Raw genomic sequence first — 13,094 nt, forward strand, 5'->3', positions numbered from 1 at the left:
CTACTGGGTAATTGAGCTCACATTACTAATGCAGACAGATATAAATGTTTGGTTTTTTCCTTTTAGAACCAGAATTAAAAAATAAACACCAGCTACACTAAAGAGACAGAATTGCAAGGTGATTACATGATTTGAAAAGAGTCTCTAAGTAGGATTTACAAGATATCCTTGCTGTGTAACAAACATTTATTCAGAAGAAGTGACATAAGGAATAGACAGACATGCAAGTTAGAGATAATCATTATGTTAGTAAAAGATATCACTTAGGAAACAAGTATGAAATGAAGAGATCAGTGTGAAAAACAATGGTAAAAAACAACCAAACAAAAGAAGACTCAAGAGTTTTGTCCAGGAAGATGTTTTTTGCTAAGTAGATAGGATCAGCGAAATAGTGAAAAAAGGGGATCCAAAATGACACTAGAAGAGAGGAACTCTGCTTATGAAGGTAGGGGACTCTGAAGGGAAGAAAAAAGATGTTGTAGTGATGAAGATAGGGACAGCTTTGTGAGGATAGCTGAGACCAAAAGTGTCTGCATTTTTGGAAGAAAGAGACAGAAAAGAAGGCTAATTAAAATGGTGGTAAGATGAGAACAAGTTCAAGAAAACAGACACATGAAAGAGGAGTAAATACTTCAAGTATATCTGAGTTAGCTACCAAATGAAAGACCTCAAGAAGCCACAATGATGGTCACAAAGAAGGAAAGATATCAAGAGGAAATCAGAAAAGATGGACATCAGCGGATATTGTTTTCTTTGAAGAGGATGGCAAAGTCCTCCTTGGAGATCAAAGGAAGTAAAAAGGAAGTGGAAAGATTTATTGACTGAGTGTCATCCTTAGCTCACACACACACACACACACACACTTGTCTAACTTGAAAATAAGTGAGATTCTCGGTCTTACATAAAATCTCTGTTAAATACAAGCAGAATGTCAGCTCAGAGAAGAGCATAGACACAGCAAGAATATCTAACAATACATTTCATAAAACTCCTGTAAGACAACAAAAGAAACCTTAAGATTCCATGGAAGGTAATTTTACACATACTTTGGCAAATAATTAAATCAGGTCTTATTTGAGAATAAAAACATCTGCTCTTTTACATTACAGCAAAAATGAAAGGAAAAAGATTAACTGTTTATATGGGTAAGCCTGAGTCCTTCTTAGGATATTTGAGATGAAATAATCGGTTTCACTTTTATAACAGTTTTTTTCTGGAATTTTAGGGAAGCCACAATCCTGACTCTTGCAGTTAATTCATTTTCACACAGTTTATTTCAACATCATAAATGCATGACTTCAACAAAAAGACAATCTATATCTGAAAATGTCTGACATCTGTTTCCCTCTTCCTCTTGCTCTGGTCTCTCCTTTCTCCTTCCTTCTCTTGTTGTTGTACCCTTTGCCACTTGCTCCCTGGACAAGGAAACAGGAGAGAGAGATTTTCTTCTTGGTAAATGCTCAGCCCTTATGAGACAATGTCTCCAGGGCAAAGAAAAGCATGACTCTCCTGTTCTACACGTAACTACATATACATTTATGGACATTACACATCTACTTTGCCATTTGGTGCACTGCTATGGTAATGAAAATCAAAACTGTAGTGATTTGTTTATTTAGCTTCCTTAAAAAAAATTGTCAGCTTTCATATACGTTCATGAAGCTTCTCTTACATTGCCAACCATCAGTAAAGTTAGTGATTGTCATTAGCAAAAGAATCAAACACTGACTGACAGTAAAAGCCAGTGAAATATTCACTTGTCAGTAAAAATGGCAAGATAATTTAGAACTTTTCTTTGCTTTGGCATAAGTTCCTGGACTATTTGAGCACTTTTAATATCAAAGGGCTTTGTTTATCATAGCTGAAATGATGGGTTCTATAAAAATTGACACATATGACCATAAACAGAAGTAGCAAGGATCTCAAATTGCCTTGAAAAATGTATTCCACATTGCACAAGTTAAATCAAAACGAGAAATCTGTATATGTGTGGAAAGACAAAATGTAACTGGATAATGTGGTGGCATAACTTGTTAGCAGCATGTTGCTGTTTAAATTGAGTCAATATTTTGAGGAGTGTACTTTTCGCCTTGTCACAGGCTCATTTTTAAAATAAAACAATTTAGGGACCTCTGTCTTAAATCCTTTGAAAATGTACTCTCCTAATTTAAAGCATGAGTTGCACAGGCTTAAACAGTGGTGATTGCTTCTAGGCATCAGTACCTGTATTCCCTGTGACCACTGCACAAATTACCAAGGCAAAGTTCATTTTCATCACCACTGCCTGACTCATTATTCCCACAGCCCTCCTCGTAAGTGAGGTGCTTCGTAGGGGACCTGTAAAACAGCTGCCCTCTGGGTGTCTTGTTTTGGCGGCCTTTCCCATCTGTTTTACCTGTCTCCTCTGCTGAATAATTTATTTCACCATCTCCCTAAGTAGAGCACCTGGCCTAGGGCTAACTCTTTCACCTAAATTATTCAGAGCTGAAAACTCTTTAGTTTATACTCAAATAATGTAATGACTCAACAGGACAAAACCCTTAACTTTGGAACAACTGTGAACATTTCTAGGCTCTGTACTCTGTTAGCAGTTTAAAAGGTTGGCTGTGTAAACTACGTACAAAAGCACCACAGAAATCCTTCATCCTCAAACATTTCCAAAGCCTCTTTCAGAAGCTGAAACTTTGAAAAGTGGGGTTGTTTTACCTTGCTGCCTCTCTGCCATATCCCAGTCCCAGAGGAAGCCACAGGATGCCTTCGTGTGTGTGCACTGCAGCTGGCTTGTCCCTGGTCTTTATGTAAGCAAAGCTCCAGCTAAAGCAACTGAAAATTGGCTGCAGGACTGCCAAAGTCCAACAGGACTTTGTACATGTCTCTTCTCTTTTCAAGCAGGTTTTGTTCAGAAACACCAAAAGCCACCCCTGTGCAGAGCTGCCATCCATGCTTCAATGTCTTATACTCCACTCTTTACCTCATGAACTCTACAGTTAAAATTTTTCCTCCTTGTCCTTGCTCATAAGAGCACAGAGCTGCTGTGCCCCAGCAGAAAGGGGCTGTACAAATCTTTGCCTTGGATGCACCAAAACAGTCACCCTGCTGGCAGACTGAAAACCCAGTGGTAATTTTGGGTGCAACATGGACTACCCTCTGTCTGCATTGACTGTGACTAAGCCAAAGTTTCAGCTTTTTCAAAGCACTTGTTCTATTTGTTTTCCCACACAGGCACCACCGTTTTTATCCTTTTAATTAAGCTCACAAAGACCATGATCAGCAGTTTTCTCATTGCTTCTGAAAATCTTTCTGAAACTGTTTAGAAGCAATCAATACAAGGAGATGATCTCCTGTCCTACAAGACGCCAGCTTCAGTGAGTGTTTTTATCACTGAAAGAAGTATTATTTCTGAAGTTGTGGTATCAAGGGCATGATGTGAGATTCCGGATCAAGGGATGTCTTGAGGCCTTCCCCACTTCAGGTTGAGTGAGAATGATAAATTGTCCTTGGTTAGAAAAAGAATTAACAGAATCCTCATAAATGAATGTTTTTCAAAGAGGCAGTTTCCAGATAGCCTTGCAGTAAAAATTGAAATCTTTATCTGGGTTACCCTGGATTTACCTTAGTGACATGAAGACAGACATGGGGAAAAAGAATTATTAAAGTGAAATCAGTTTTGAAACTTTTTCTTCTGCAGTCAAGAAATCCCCACTATTTTGCACATTCATCTATATAAAACAGTATAGATACTGTTGATAGAATATAAAGGAAATACAGTAATCTTATATCACATAATTCCCAGACAAGGGAATTAAAATTAATTCCAGTTGTATTTTTGTCTGCATGAGTACCAGAGAATCCTGCACACTTTGCAGTAAACACTATTGTCTGTTTACTGGAGGGATATCCATAATGCCCATCACTATAGCTCTTATAGGCATTATATGAACTCTTTCATTTTGCTCTGAGAAGTTTATCAAGTACCAGGTCTTTGGTTTTTGCTCCAGCTTTGGGAAATCAGGGTCACAGATTTCAAATGAAGTGCTTTGTACTTTTCCAAGGGCAGTGAGAAAACACAATAGTACAGACAAAATCTAATCAAAGTATTTTGGCTTTCTGCCTCCTTTTTATTTTACAATGGGAAAAAAAATTTCAAGGTGTGACTTGAATCCCTTCAGGAGTTCCCTTCCTGTGTACGTTGTCTCTCACCAGAAAGGCGAGACTGACAGAATGATAAAATGTGATGCCAGCTCTTCTTGCCCATTCAAAGACCCTCCCTCAGGTATCAGGTGCCTTGCCTGAGCTTTGAGGTCAACCAGACACCTCCCCTGAGGCTTACCTGGGCTGAAGGATACCTCTACCCGAAAATCCGCTCAGGTAGAGCAGCTGTTATCTGAGCTAGGATCAAAGTGCCCCTCTGCACTCCAGAAAAACATCTTCCAAGCTGGTCTTCTTTCTCCATGATTCAAATGAATGTTGAATGAGTCTCTGGGGACAACAGTTGTTGTGCTGAGGAGCTAGCTGTCAGAAATACTTTATCACGAAAGTTCAGTTCCTTTCAAGGCCTTTTATTATTAATAGTCATCACTGCAGGGGAGCATTAAACACAGACCCTATTTACTGTACAAATTGACATATTATAAACCACAAAAGCTATCCTGGTGCTTTGCTACTTTACCTTGCTTTTCAGCATGCTAACTCGAGGGAATTCTTTAATCTTTGTGTTACTAGAATACAGAAAGTGAATTTTGGTTTAATGTGGCCAGGTTGGACTGCTCAGAGCAGCTAATTTTTGGAGGGTCATTTTCTTGGGGAGTGGGTGGAAGACTGTGATATCGGTATTGTATGAAAGGTGAGACATTATGCTTCATAGTGACACTGATTTCTCCTATACGAACAGCTAATGGCTTCTATCCCTCTGTGGAGAGGCCACAGGATGTGTAACTCATGTCTTTGCACCAGATTTCCAGTAGTTCCCACAGCTTACTGCATCTCATGTGAAAGATGGGCTTGTTCTCTCAAGGTATCAGCCTTATTTCTTCAGCAATAGCCTGTGAGAGGCAAGGAAGTAGTTGCTGCTTGGCATAAGAAAACACAGCAAGATGAGTCCCAGCTTTGAGGGGAATCCAGTCCACCACAGCTGTGGTACCATAAACAGATGAGACTTGACACGGTCAGTTTTCAGTGCAATATTGAATTTTAGAATCCTGGAGAAAAACTCTCAGGAAGAAACTATACAAGGACCAGTAGAAACAAAACCCAGCAAGACAGCAACAGCCTAGTGGCAGGAGCAGCAATAAACAGAAAATACCAGATTAAAATAAGACAGTCTGTAGCACTTGGTAGAAGACATTCTGCCTTTGTACTTTCTGACCTCTGCACTTTGGCAGCTATCTAAAAACATCCCCCAGGCTTCTTGACAGTGTCTTAAAATCATGATGTGGAGAGGCAGTGCTCTCCCACAGTCCAGCCCAGAGCCCACTGGAAGCAGTGAGGGATGCTGCAAGGGGTGTGCTGGTGGATGTCTCACAAAGTCACAATTTAGCAAGTTGCAAAGTCAAGACTCTCCAAGTGGTACCTGAGCAAGCTACAACTTAGCAAGTCATCAATTCAGCAAGTCATGGTGTCACCACACAGCAAGGCACAAGGGATGCAGAGGATACACAGCAGGTATGGATGTGGTGAGTCAGAACATCAAAAAGCCCCTCCTCAGCAAGGTATGAAGCCAGCAAGTCACCAGGGTGACTCAGCAACTTTAAAGCAGCTAAAAGCAGTTCTAGATTCCAGTTTGAACACGATGCAACTGTGCCAAAGAGGCAGCACCATATGGCACACACTGAGTGGCCTCTGTGATGTGCATTGGAGGAGTCACAGGCCAGTTCTCAACAGGGAGAGTTTAACTCTAACGTCACCCTCACAGTTGTCACAAATGGATAGTGTCAGAAGAGATGTAGGGAACAAGAGGAACACGATGATTCCATTGCTTCCACATTTCCTAAAGTGGTGTCCTGAGAAGACGTTTGAAGCACAAACCCGGGGAGGGCAGAGAGGCCAACCACTGAGCAGCTGCTGTGTGCAGGGAGGGAGTTGTTCTCTGAGGCTGTTGATCTGGGCTCTCTCATGAATATTGCATTCAGTGTAAAAAGCCAGACAGCAATGGAGTGGAACTGGCTGCTTTTTTAAAAGACAGAATGTGTACTCCGAAAGAGTGTTCAGAAGGGATTCTTCTGATCCACAGTATGCTAAAGTACATTTGTATATTGGTACATTTAAAGGATGAGAAAAAAAATACTCAAGTATGTAACATAGCTGTGCCTTTTTTCTGTTAAAGAGTTTCTAATATCCACAAATGTTAAGTGATCTGACTAAAATCCTTAAGAGCAACTGAAACTGTTGCAACCTTGAGCCTTTTCTTAGATAGAGAGTATACTGGGTCTCTTCATGTAACAATAAAATAAAATAGAATAAATAAAATAAAATAGTGTAATTTTGTAACCAGGTACAAAATTGGTCCAGGTTTGGACAAGCTTCTGAGAAGGACCACACACCAGATTAGATTATTTAGATTTGTTGTGAGAATAGTCGACATGTGTTCCTTTCCCACATGTTTCCTTTCTCTTTCCAATCTTTGTTGTAAAAGTGGACTCATGTTGTGCCAGTTCAGATTAGTATTATAACATGAAAGGACTTAGTTTGTATCATTTTCCATGCTCATTACATTCACTGTGATGTGGGAATAGTTATATTCTATCTGAGCCACTTTTTGTTTTATGGATAGGATTGATAGCATACAAATGCTTCACAGTTGTATTAGGATATGGCACCTGCCCCTTGGCATGGAATAGTGTGAGTCCTGAAGTATCTAAATCTTTCTTCCAGGCTGCAAAATAACCTTCGGGTCATTCTAGAAGTTCTTTACACTGAACCTGCTTTTGCTCTTAACAGAACAATACCCATGACTTCTTGCTTTGCCAAAAAATTCCCCTGAGAATGTGTTGTTTTTTCTATTCAGGTCTATATTAAACTCAAAATATTTCTATGATTTTCATTGTCACTGGATATAGATTTTTTAATGAATTTTTACTATACATTTAATTAATCTAAATGGTGTTTCCTTCTAGTTACAGCTGGTCACTGAGCACACCACCTTATTAACATAAAATAATGGTCCATCCCAAAGCAATAATTTCCAATATTCCCATAGGTTTCAGGTTGGTGATACTATTTGAAAAATCAGTTATTACAGAATTTCATTATTTTCACATGCTACTTCTAAAATTTAATTCTTTGCAAGTGCTATTACAGCACAGTTTATTCATTAAAATCAAGACTATTGTTTTATGTATTCAAGGTGTAATTTGAACTCAGAAAATGCCTAACTATTTACATTTATACAAGCCCTTGAAAAGCATTTCAAAATAATATAACAGGAAAACAGTTGATACAATGGCCAGATAACATCAAAGAGTGGGCTGGGAACACAAACTATGATCCTTGTGAAAACTGATTCCTGAAGAACTGGCCAAGAGAGTTCTAAGTGTATTTCTTCCTTTTTGCTGAAATATAATGTTTGTTCTCATTCTTCAACTAAAACCTGGCGAGTCTGTATTTGCACTTGTTGATCTTTCCCAACATAAATCTCTCCATTGTAATCATACCAAGAATATGTTTTCTTTACTTTAGTAATAAAATTTCTTGTAATGCATGATCTTTTAGACTCCCAATGCAGTATTTATCAAGTTATTGAATTTATAGTTAGAGAACATTTCACTGTGATACGGCAAAGGACAATGAAACAGGTATAAGATCTCTCTGATCTTTTTTTGCCATCTATTAAAAAGAACCAGAAGAATTTTGGAATATGTCCTAATAAGCATGATCCTTAACCAGAAGGCAAGTACTGCTTTTATAACCACACTGATGTAATCAACTAACAGGTGATCTAATTTACCATATTGATAGAATTATGCCTGGATACATAGCCAATCCTGCCCTGTGATGGATACTGAAATAAGCTGTCACCAAAGCTTGTGGCAATAATCTTCATACATGTAACTTCTCATTAAATAATACATTAAACAGTTTCCTAGGGGAAGTATTCAATGTGAGTTCCAAATTTTTAAGAAAAAAAAATAAATCTCTGAAAAGCTTGCTCCAAAGTTTTTACATTGTCCTGTGTTTCACTTCACACTTTCATAGCATGATAATTACATAGGTCCTATACAAAGATCTTGTCATCTAAGAAGATCACAGAATCACAGAATTAGTTTGGTTGGAAAGGACTTCTGAGATCATCAAGCCCAACCCTGAATCCACGACCACTGTGGTCACCAGACCATGGCACTGAGTGCCACATTCAGTCACTTTTTCAAAATGCCCAGGGATGGAGAATCCACCACCTTCCTGGGCAGCCCATTCCAATGCCTGATCACCCTCTCTGTAAAGAATTTCTTCATAGTATCCAACCTAAACCTACCCTGGCAGAGCTTAAGTCCATGCCCTCTTGTCTAGCAGAGAGCTGCCTGGGAGAAGAAACCGACCGCCCCCTGGCTCCAACCTCCTTTCAGGGAGTTGTAGAGAGTGATGAGGTCTCCCCTGAGCCTCCTCTACTCCAGCCTGAACACCCCCAGCTCCCTCAGCCCTTCCTCACAGGACTTGTGCTGGATCCCTTCACAGCCTCCTTGCTCTTCTCTGGACCTGCTCCAGCACCTCAATCTCCTTCCTGAGCTGAGGGGCCCAGAACTGGACACAGGACTCAAGCTGTGGCCTCACCAGGGCTGAGCACAGGGGCAGAATCCCTTCCCTGGACCTGTTGGCCACACTGTTCCTGATACAGGCCAGGATGCCATTGGCCTTCTTGGCTACCTGGGCACACTGCTGGCTCATGTTCAGCTTCCTGGCAATCCAGACTCCCAGGTCCCTTTCTGCCTGGCTGCTCTCAGCCACTCTGTGCCCAGCCTGGAGCTCCCCATGGGGTTGTTGTGGCCAAAGTGCAGGACCCAGCACTTGGCCTTGTTGAACCTCACCCTGTTGGAATCAGCCCAACTCTCCAACCTACCCAGGTCCCTCTGCAGAGCCCTCCTGCCTTCCAGCTGATCCACACTCCCCCCCAACTTAGTGTTGTCTGCAAATTTGCTAATTGTGGACTCCATCCCCTCATCTAAATCATCGATGAAGATATTAAACAGAACTGGGCCCAGCACTGATCCCTGGGGGACACCACAGATGCCAATTGGATCAGCACCGTTCAGCACCACTCTCTCGTGGCCTCCAGCAGTTCCTAACCCAGCACAGAGTGCTCCTGTCTGAGCCCTGGGCTGACAGCTTTTCCAGGAGAATGCTACGGGATAAGATGTGAAGGAGATGAATCTATTATGTACTGTTTGAGAAGTAAGTAATGAAACCAAACAGCACTCTGAAAAACTGGTTGTGCACTTGGTAGCATGTTAATAGATATTTAACTCTAATAATCTGTTTAATTATTTACTCCTGAATCTTGACAGAAAGTGTATGTCCATGCACAGTTCATAAAATATGCAGAATGCACTAATGGTCTAAAAAATATTTTTTGTAAAAAATCATCCACTTCTGCTTTTGAAAAATTAAATCTGAAACTTGAAATGTGAAACAAACAAATAAGTCAATTTAGAAAAGATCAAAAGCAATTGTTCTGTTACCTTGGCAACACAATCTAGGTGCAGCCAATCAGCAAAGTTGATGTAATGTTTTGACATACATGCACATATTTCTAACATAAATAGCAACAGAGACTTAATAACAATAGGTTTTAAAACTAAGAGCTGATGTCATCTTGAATGTGTCAATCAAAGAGAACCTATGAAAGTGTTCTTTCTATCAAACTGACATTAAGTATATGCTGTAATGGCTTTATAAGAGATAACAGACTTCTGACAGGTCATACAGGAGATGCAAAATCTGTAATTATGTTCTAAATTCTTGGATTATGTCCTTTAGTATGTCTAAGAAACTTTGAGAGGGAAATAAAACTTGAAGGCTATGATACATCATTGATTTCTGTAAACAGGCAAAAAAAAAAAAAATTATGCGCCATATCTGAGAATTGAGATGAAATATCAGAGTGAAAGAATCTGCCTAGCCCTCAAAATGGATGCATTTAAACTTATGTCATATTTTATGATCAACTGGTGCCAGTGAAGTTCTGCAGTGTGAGTTTTCAAGGATACTAAAAATTAACAATAAAAGAAATGTAGAGCAGAAGATTCATAATGGGATACAGAGCATTTTGCCTCTTGGTCACTGGTTTGAATCTGGCCTGTGTCAGCAGTAACAGAAAATCATTGCTTCTGACAGGTGTCAGAAATCTGCATAGAAAGAGTATCAGACATCCTACTCCAGCCCCTGATGGATGAGTGCTCAAAAGTGACCCATCCAAAACACAATTTGTCTTGAGTCTCAAGAGAAAACTGGCAGCTCCTCCCTTTCCCAGAAAGCATCGTCCCAGCCAGCTCTCCAAGCTTCAGCCAGGCAGAAGACAAAGCTCCCATGGTCAGTCTCTTGAATCACCACTGGGGTTAGAGGACTGCACTTCTACATTTTCAAATCCTATCAACAACTAAAAGACATTTGAACACATTTCCTCATGGGAGGAATGTTTTTGAGGAAAAGTAGGGTTGAGCCCAATGCTAAAAAAAAAAAGAAAAAAAGCCAAAAAAAGCCAAAAATTATGTCAGCAGTGACAAATGACACATACATTCATAAGACTCAGAGATACAGAGGAAAGCACCTTCTTTTGCTATTGAATGGGATTAAGCTACCCATTCTGGCACATCATCTTTTTTTCTTTACCTTTTTACAGATTTATATGGCTCTCATCATAACAAATGCTTAAAGTAAGGCATTTCCAACTGGAACACATCAAAAATAAAAAGGAAATGACCCATTATAAACAGCACTGAGGAGAAACAAGTGAACATGCAGGGCACAGTACGCTGCTTTTTCAGATTGTGAGTGGTATACTTGTCTGGCAGCTATTATCTTTCCTTAAAATGCTGAATTTTACTTGAAATTTTAATGTACGTTTTGACTGGTTTCTTTTTCAGGCTGTAAGAGGAGTGATGGAAAGGACTGGAGATAATGACAAGGATGAACAGAACAAACTTATGACAAAGTGAATGTACAATATTGAAAGATCTTTTTCAAAGGGGCTAGTTGTTAGAATTTGATCAACAGGTCAGCTTAGACCTGAGCTTCATACCCTGGGCAGTGTTTCTCCACAGTCAATATGTCCCCTGTGCACCTAGATACACTACCAAGTCCAGTCTCTTGTGATCAGGATTTGATTCCTCTCCCTGGTCTTGCTGCTTGAAAGTCATCAAGTATCAACACTCATCTCCTTCCTTCTGCTTAAATATTTATATAGCTCCTTTGCTCACTTTCTATCACATTTTTGTTCTAAATATGAATCAGAGCACGAGGAGCCAGAGGTTTCCATAGAGAACTGAGCCCTGGCACTGGTGGAGGTAAACCACATAATTTTATAACTAGAAACAAAAAAGTAAATTTGCTCAGTTAGAAGTGGAGCAGAGTACTGTCCCTGACAGCCTAAAAGCCTTTATCTTAGCAGGCAAAAATCTCACATTGTAATTAGAATCTTTCCTGCTACAACATTCAAAAAGACTGGATTTAAGTTGTCACTGTAGAGAATCCACTACATCTCCAGGTACTTCAACTTAATTTTCCTTCTTAAAATGTACAACTTGTTTCTATTCTAAATTGCTTTGTCTTCCATTTTCAAGCCAGGTATCTTTTTATCTTATCCTGTAAGACTAAAAAGTTAACTACTCTAAAGGAAGCACCTATTCACAGTATAGATGCCTGCAGTCACCTCTGAAGTCAGGCAGAGAGTGATGCACAGCAGGCCCAGTGAGCAGGAGGTGAAGCATGTGTATGTCTGTGTATGTCAGGGAGCTGAAATTCAGTAATTGGACCAAAATAGTAATGTTTTTAGTAAAGGTGGATTTTTGTATTGAACTATGGTATGTGTATTTTCTTGTTTTATCAAACATTTCAAAATGCTGACCTATATTTCTATAAACCTAATAAGAATTCACATGTTCTACAGTCTCCTCCCTGCATTTAAATTTCCATCCTGCATTTAAACATCTTCTGTTTCCTGCTTGGTTTTTTATCTTTAACCCATTATTTCCATATTTAAAAGCAATGACCAATCTAACTGCACTCTCTGTGACTTGACGGATACATCTTTCTCCTCTAGAAAACAGCTCTTGAAATTGGTGTAAAACCAAAACCTCCAGAGTGATGACTCAATGCAAGAGGTGAGCACTGATGAGCAGCTGCTGTAAAAGATGAATCTGGAGAACCTAACAGCTCTAAATTCCAGCAGTGTCAAAATGACTGATCAAAAGTATCCGTGAGTTACAAACACACAGGGGTACTGAGGCCAGGCTCATTGTCTCTGTCCCCAGCCTCATCTGCAGTAAAACATCCTGAACTGCTGAGCTGAATATTCTGCAGGTATTACTTCATGCTACTGAGTGAAAAATCCCTTCCCTTAAGCTCTTCCACTCCCCAGTATCAATAGCTTAAGCTTTGCTAGCCTGTGCATATGAGTTCATGGGAATCCACTGCTGTGCTGCTTACTAGTTATTTCCATTACAAAATCCCTCAAGAGGTTCCAGCGAGGAACTAAGGCTCCTTGGGCTGATTAAAATACCTGGAAACTCCCAAAGATGAAAAAGGTAGTTCTAGTCCTATTAGGTTCAAGGCAAATTTTGAACTTGAACATCAAGAAGGTCAGGCCTTCATTGCTATTTAAATATAACTGCATGGAAAATGAAATCTTGCTGAAAAAGCAAGTGTAAAGGTGCCCAGAAAGGAAAGACAGCTTTAATACAATACTTAAAAAGGGATTTAGTGGATACTGACTGCTATTCTGTTAGTAGTGGGTTTTGTAATCAAATCAGAGCTAGAACAATGCCTCATCTCCGCCTTTTATGAGGGCTTGTTAGAGGAAATAGAAAAAAAGAGATCAGAAGAAAAAATATCCTGGACAACAATAAAGTCAAGTCTTTAAACCACATAAATGCCTATGAAATTTGCAC

The sequence above is a fragment of the Heliangelus exortis genome, chromosome 9 (genome assembly GCF_036169615.1).
Source record: "Heliangelus exortis chromosome 9, bHelExo1.hap1, whole genome shotgun sequence".
In the NCBI taxonomy this organism is placed as follows: domain Eukaryota; kingdom Metazoa; phylum Chordata; class Aves; order Apodiformes; family Trochilidae; genus Heliangelus; species Heliangelus exortis.